Genomic DNA, 8,381 nt, shown 5'->3' on the forward strand with positions numbered 1-8,381 from the left:
CAGAGCCCCTGCGGCCGCCGAAAAGCGGCGACAAGTGGGGCAGCCCCGGGGAAGCAGAGAGAAGCGGCGCGGCCGCTGCCACCGGCCGTGGGGAAATGATGAGAAGCGCTGCCGCCGCCGGCAAGCCGGGATGCCGCGCAGCCGCGCGGTGGGAGCTGGGTGCTGTGAGCCGCGCCAGCCGGTGCTGGGGGCGGGCAGGAATGCCGGGGCCCGCTGCATGGGGAGAGCACCTGGGGCTACATTAAAAGGCTACACCCATCTTTGAAAAATGTTTGCAAATTGAGCACCTGCCAGTAATTTGTTACTTTGCTGCGTGCCACGCGGCTCCTCGCTGCAAAAAAAAGTGCGCCTTATGTGCACCTTATCTGATCTACAAAGTTGTGAAATGTGCCTGCTGCCGGGAGGTGCGCCTTATAGTCCAGTGCACCTTATGGTCGTGAAATTACTGTACTGGCTCATCTGCTCGTTCCTCCATGTAGCTTCTGCCAACCTGGTCTCAGGTCTTCCTCAAACCCATCTCTCCTTCAGGCTGAATGTGACCTATTCTTATCCTCTTCTCAGGACAAATGCTCCAGCCCCTGATCATCTTGATGGTCCTCTGCTGAAGTCACTCCATCTTACTGCTGTCTTTCTTTTGTTGGGTAGGGTGTGTCTGAGGAAATTGGATGCACTACAGTGTTCTAGATGTGGCCTAAAAACTGTCAGCCTAAAGTGAGTAATTGCTTCTGCTAATACATCCCAGGAAGCTGTCAGCCTTTGATGTGAGGACATGCTGCTAGCTTATATTCATTTGGTCTACCAAGCCTCAGGTCCTTTTCTACAGAGCTGCTCCTTGCCAGTATCCCAGTAGACCCAGCTTGTATCAAAGGTTTCTGCCCAGTTGAAGGATTTGGCATCTCTCCTTGCTGAAATCCCACTGGAACATTTCTCCACCTGTCTACAATTTTTTCCAACTTTTTCTTCACTTGCAATCAAACACTTCCTCACCTTCTGTGCAGTTGGAGTTTCAGCCTCTCTGCTGAGTCTCTGTCATCTTCCCAGACACTCTATTCCTGATCTCCTTAACATGGAACCTGTCTCCTCAACACACACCAGCGAGGAAGTGATTTCCCATAATGTCAGCCTTTAAGGTCCCTCCAGAGCCCTGCCAGGCCTCCTCTTTCCCAGATGCAACTGCTTGGCATTCCCAAATCAGAAGGCAGCCATGATAAAAGATGTGTGCACGTTTTAATGTAAAGAGCTGAATAAGCATTTAGCAGGTGATAGATTTGGTGGAAGAAAAATTGTGGAATAGCTACCCTTTCTCAGCAGCAGTCACGCTAAAGTTTCTAGAAGACTGTCTACACGTCCCCAAAGATGTTAGAAGAAAGTCTCAAAAGATAAAGAAGAACAACCTGGTAACTATTTAGCAAACTATCCTGTCTCTTAGCTTCAGTTTTGCATATTTTGACAGTTCTTGTTTATGCTAAAGTCATATTTTCCTAGCAATCCCATTCTGATTCTTACTACAATTCAGTCCTGAATTAGGGATTCCATAAACCCTCGAAATTATATATTTAACACCACAGTCTCAAATTTGTTGTAAATGCTTGAAAAGTTTAATCCTCTCTTTAAGTTTTCATAAGAAACTGATATCTTTTACAAGACTCTTTCTCTCTAGGAGTTCTGTTTTCCTAAAATGTCTGTAGTACAGGCTGATAAGTGCTTTATGCCATTTCACTTTTCTGGAATAATAAATGCTTCTCATACCTTTGGCCCAAGAGTGCATATATAAAAAGGAAAATATCTTCTGCTTTTATTTTTTTTAAAGGTGATTTATTCACCCTTATGAAGATATGAAATTCATGCTCAACTTTTCTGCTGTATTTCCAAGGAATTTTTACTGCATTTAATTATTTAGCTTATTAGCTACTAGGCATTTAATAACTCACCACTTCAACTTTCATGTTTTAAGAAACTGTTCCTCCATTTCTTTAGACAGTGGTCTGTGGGAGACTTGTGTCAGATTATGTGATAACATAATACCTAGCAAGCTAGCAACATAAAAATAAAAATGTTGTGAAGGTGAGAAATAGATATTTAAGCAAATCTCTCACTGGAAAAAAAAAATTAAAATTGCAGTACTTGTGCAGTATTTTATTCTACTCCAGGCCTAAAAAGGTTATCTGTTTAGTGCAAATAGGTGACATAGAAAGAGACACAGAAGGGCATTTAAAGACACAGATTTAGACTCTTGCCTGAAGTTGTAAGCAATAAATTTCATAGCCCAGAGTCACAAAGAAGGCCAGCAACTGATCCAGAAACTGATGCCACATTTTCTGCTGTGAATAGAGTGAACTGGTCACTAAACCCTATATTCTTTGAATATTTAGAAACTTTTTCAGTTTTAAATTTTATATCTTTAAGCAAAGTTCATTTGGGCACATTCAGATCAAACATAATTTAGAAGGTTGTTTTGCTCACAGGATTTGTGCATGAAGGAAGAAGGTGAACAGCTTTCCAGATTCCTGGAGTGTGTGCAACATATATTGCTGACACAGCTGGTGAGGGAGTCTAGCAGGGAAGGCTCCCACTGGACCTGTTATTTTTGAGCAGAGAAGGATTGGTGGGTGATGTTGTGGTCAGAGGCCTTTTTGGGCACAGCAATCATGAAATGAGAATTTTCAGTTCTCAGAAAAATAAGGAGAGGGATGAGCAACCCTGCCTCCTAGGACTTCCACAGGCAGACTTTGGCCTGTTCAGGAGATCTTTTGATGAAGTCCCTTGTGGGGCAGTCCTGAAGGGCTAAGGAGCCCAGGAAAACTGGACATTCTTCAAGAAGGAAATACTAAAATACAGAAACAGGTCATCCTCATGTGCTGAGTGTTGAGATAGGGGAAGATGACTGGCCTGACTGAACAGAGAGCTTTGGCTGGAACTCAGGAAAATAAGGATAGGTTGTGACCTTTGAAAGAAGGGGCTGGCAACTCAGGAGGACTACAAGGACATCGTGAGGTTAAGCAGACAGAAAATCAGAACTTAATCTGTCTAGTGTCATAAAAGACAATAAAAATGTTTCTATAAATACAAAGCAGCAAAAGGAGGGGTAAGGAAAATCCTCTTTTAATGCCTTCTTTGCCTCAGTCTTTAATAGCAAGGCAGTTGTTTTCAGGGTACCCAGTCCCTTGAGCTGGAAGACAGAGATGAGGAGCAGAATGAAACCCCCATAATCCAAGGGAAAATGGTCAGTCAACTTCTACACCGTTTAGACAGACACAAGTCAATGGGACCAGATGGGATCCACCCAAAGGGGCTGAGAAAGTTGAGGGAAGAGCTCACTGAGTCACTTTCCATCATTTACCAGTTAGCCCTTGCTAACTGGGAGGTCCCAGCTAACTGGAAGTTGACAAATGAGACAGGATGTTATTGTCTATCTAGATATCAGCAAATGTTTTGACACCATTTCCCACAGCATTCTCGTGGAGAAATTGGTGGCTCATGACTTCGATGGGTAAAAAAACTGGCTGCCTGAATGGCTGGGCCTAGAGAGTCCTGGTGAATGAAGTTACATCCATTTGGTGTCTGGTCACAACTGGTGATCCCATGGCTCACTGCTAGGGACAGTTCTGTCTAATATCTTTATCAATGACTATCTAATATCTTATCCAATATAGATTGGATATTAGGAACATTTTTCTCACTGAAAGGGTGGTCAAGCTTGGAAACAGGCTGCTCAGGGAAGTGGTGGAGTCACCATCCCTGGAGATATTTAAAAGACTTGTAGATGCAGCACTTACAGACCTGGTTTAGTGGAGGACTTGCCAATGGTGGTTTAACAGTTGGATTTGATGATCTTAGAGGTCTTTTCCAACCTAAATGATTCTATAATCCTATGCTCCTAAAATGAATACTCTAAAGGTCAGGAGAAATACTGCAGAATATTCACACCCATTCTCCAAAATGAGTGCCAAGTTGCTACGTATCTTTGCTTTATATAGAAAAAGAAATATTAGAAGTGTTGAAAGTGACATAATGCTAGACTGAGAACCTGATTGGCAGACAACAAATGTTGAACACCCACTAAAATATTATTCTTTTTAATTTCAGTACTTGTCAAAGTTCTAAAAAGGATACTTCAATCCAGCAGAAATGAAACATGAACTTCTGCACTTGGAGTGAGAAATGTTGCTTTTTTTAGTATTGGTATAAACTGGATTTTTCAACTCCACTTTCAATTACAGAGATGCTTAAAACACCACATAAAGACACTATATGATCAAGGAGGTATGAGAGAACAAAAAAAAAGCTTATGTTTGGTTATGATGATCACACAAGACAAGCGCTGAAGACACTACTCTGATACTTAGGGAGATTTTTTTTATAATTTATCTATCCAAAGAAATTAAGTACTGATGCATTCATCTGTTTTCATTATGCTGGTTATGATAAGATTCCTAAGTGATGCCCAGAGTAATGAAATGTGACACAATAACCAAAGGAAACTGGAAAATGTATGCTTGAAATGACAAGTAAGTATACTTAGCCTAGTGAATTCTTAACCCTTCTGCTTCCCTTCTCTGTGACCAATGGTTTCTGCTGATGTGTCCGTGAGAAGAATACTGATTTTATCAATGCCTCCAAGTGTGCTAATTACCTCATTTCTAAGAAATGTTATATTATGACTGGCAACAACTCTTTAGCATTCACTCTACTCAGCAGGAATTTCTGGGCAGAACAGAGTTCTTGATACATGTAATTAGCATTTCCTCTCATTATAAATAATTGTTCCTCATTTTCTACTAATTCTTTTCTAGGCTGTTGATATATTTCCAGTAACAACAGACAAACCTGAGGAAAGTGGGAGCATCTTTCTTACGAGGAGTGGCTGTGGAAGCTGGGCCTGTTTTGTCCAGAAAAGAAGGCTGGGAGGGGACCCCGTTAACGCATATAAATATCACAAAGGTGGGTGTTGAGATGATGGTGTCAGACTCTTTTCAGTGGTGCCCAGTGACAGGACAAGGAGCGATGGCCATGAACTAAAAAGCAAGAAGTTCTACCTCAACATGAGGAAGAACTGAGGATGGCAGAGCACTGGGACAGGCTGCCCAGGGAGGTTGTGGCATCTCCCTCTCTGGAGACATTCAAAGCCCATTTGGACTGTTCCTGTGTCACCTGCTCCTGGTGACCCTGCCTTGTCAGGAGGGCTAGATGTCCCTTTCAACCCTAACAATTCTGTGAAATTGTTTCATGAATTGTTTTGTTATTGTGGCCACCCAATCCTGTGCCATTGGCTACACACTATATTAGGGACATTAATGTTTGCGTTTGTGAAAGTTACACTTTAAACTTGTTTGGAAAAAAATGTATAATGCTGAGAATATGATTGTCCATATCATATTTATTCTATCTTCTTTGTTTGAAGCTTTTATCTTTGGTACAATTTGAAATATTGGATAGGACTGAGTTCAAGATGAAGACCCCAGAAGTATTAAGTACTTCACTTTACTTTTTTTAAGCTGAGTACTTAAACCTCCAGTATAACTAACAAAGCTACACTTGAAGTCAATACAGTCAACGATGTTCAGCATTATTCAAGCAACCTGCCAGGGCATGTGTCTGATGCAATTTGAGAAATATCAGTGTGTGATGTTTTTTGAACTTTACTGTGCTTGGAGATATATGACAGGAAAAAAAAATACGTATTTTAGACTTCAACTGTATGAATTATTGTCTACCACTACAGATATAATATCAAAAGTATCTCATATCCCAGGCAGGTATTGTCAAATCATTGAGAAGTAAAATAAATTATAATAAATATTTCAAGCTTAACTGCCTAATATTAGCAATCAGCATAGAATTATTTTGCTGTAAATACACTATTCTTAAATTACAATAATTTAGCTTTTATAAATTCTTAATTCATTTACTAAAGTAAATGTCACTCATCATAATGACGTTCATCCCACTTTGTTGAGCAATGGGTAATCATCCATTACCCAGAAATTCATAATTTATAGTCTTAATGAAAGGAATACACTGCAGAGGAACCATGATTATTATAAGTCATCACATTTATTGTGCAGTGAAGGTAAAGATGCTACATGTTGTAAACTTACATCCTGTTCTTTTGGACCCATGCCTTTGTACAGCCTATGGCCCAGACAAAATCTAGATTTTATGCTAATATGTTATATTGCCATTTCTCTTTTTTTTTTTCTCCTATGCATGAACACTAGTTCTATGAAAATGTAGATATTTTCTAGTGAAGCCTTGAAATCTAGTCCATTTCCTAGAACTGAGTCTTTCAGAAGATAAACTCAGTTATTTTTCTTTCTTAGTTTCTTCTACATTCTTTCTTATTCTCGATTATATAACTTTTCTCACTGGTAACATTTGCCGACAGTAAGTACAAGAATTACTCCCTTTTATTTTTTTCCAGGCTGCTCAGTAACCATGTTGTGGCCATCTCAGCTGGCACATTCTGTTCTTAATTAGGTTTACAGATATTTTGACTCATTCAAAGTCTCACTAATGCTCTGTCTCTGGCCTGTAATGGTCTTTTATCATAGGTCTGATTGTTTGCTTTGTCTTTTTGGAGATTGCTGAAGAGTCAGGAAATAGTTCTTTTTGTGTATGTTGCAGATGGTTCCATCAACGACTTATTATTCTCCTTGCAGACGTCTTTGATGTGTTTTTTCTTCATTCTTCTTCATTTTAGACATTCCTCTCCTTGGCACAGACCTTCATGACAACTTTGTGTGGCTTCATTGGTCTTGCCTGCTAAATTTCACTGCATATCTGGTGACTGACCCTTTCAGAAGAAAACTGAACACATATGCCTATGATTTTCTTTGCTATCTTACTTGTCAAGACTGAGTTACTATCATGTTTTCACTATTTAAGACTCCTTCTTGACAACTGACCAGTACGACACCCTTGGGTTGAAATACTTATGCTCTAAGGCTTCACATTCACAATACACTTCTTGCTTTTTGCAGTAATGCTTATTAGCATTTGTCATAAGCTTTTTTTTTTTTTTTTTTTTTTTTCTTACATTTAGGAGAGTAGTTGCACTGACTGCATGTTGACATGGAAACAAATAATTAGATGGTAAGGGAAATAAAAAAATTTTCTCATGAACTGTCTGTTTGTAGGGAAGTACAGGTCAGTTTTACAGATGTGAAAGCTATGGCTATGTCACATTTGCTTGTATATCCTTGCTGTTCTGAATAGTGCCCTGTATCATAAGAGCCTCCAAGGTACAAGCAAATAATTAAAGCATTCTAAAATTTGACTAACTAGTAAAATCTACCCTCTGAACTTCCTGACACATTAAGCTGGTGTCTTCCTTTTGATAACTTATTGCAACTCAGATGAAATCAAAGGACCTGCAGCAATTCAAAGGAGTTGAGAATTCTTACTGTATTCAAAAATGGGAAGACAATTCCTGACATTAACACGAACAAATATGAACTTCTTTTCAGAAGAAAGAAAATTGAATGAAACAAATCATGCAACATCTAGACTTGCAAGGACAAATTATGTCTTCAAGTTTCTTGTATGTTCATGGAAAGGAATACCTGCAGCTTAAGTAGCAGTTTTAGGGAGGCCGGGTACACCTATAGTAATGTAACTAATTATGATACTTTATACTTAACACCTTTCATCAGAAAGTAACTACCGTGCACTAGTGGTTTGATCCTTAGGACATGTCTGTAGAAGACTCTTATACTGTTGTAGAGATTGCACACAGAGATTAAATGGTTTGGGTTAGGCCACACAGTAAGTGAGAGCAGAGCCAAAAGGAGAGCGTGAGTGTTGGCTTCCAGCCCTGCACTCCAACTACTGGACTGCACTTCCTTAATACTTAAATCCCATATTGCTTCTCTAACAGAGCTACTGAAACTTTTGAGCACTCCTAAATTTTGGTGTAATATCAAACCTGTCGTGTTTCTCTTTCCTAGCTCCTTTATGATGTCACAAAATAGTGTAATCCCGCTTTCAAGGGTCTGATTCCACAGGCTGCCCCGCGTCGCCCAGCCCTGGTGGGGGGTCAACCTGACATTGTGTAGCTCCCATACGCTGTCCCCAGCACACAATTGCTGGCTGCTGCTGCTCCTCTGCTCGCTTTCGTCATGGCCTCAGCGTTATGCCCTCAGCTCTGCTGTGTGAGTGGCTGGACCATTCTGTGCTTAAACAATTCCAGCTATAGGCTAGCTAATGGGAAGCAGATGTCTCGCTGGCACCGGCGGGAGCTTTCGGTCCTGCCGCTCCCGTAGCTCCTCACTGGCAGACGTTCAGGTAATGCAGTGGGACAGCCACGACCGCCCGGAGCTCTGCCTGTGCCTCGGCGGGCACAGGGCGAGGGAGGAGGAGAAGGGGGCGAGCGATGGATGGAG

This window comes from Catharus ustulatus, chromosome 1 (assembly GCF_009819885.2).
Source record: "Catharus ustulatus isolate bCatUst1 chromosome 1, bCatUst1.pri.v2, whole genome shotgun sequence".
NCBI classification, from domain to species: domain Eukaryota; kingdom Metazoa; phylum Chordata; class Aves; order Passeriformes; family Turdidae; genus Catharus; species Catharus ustulatus.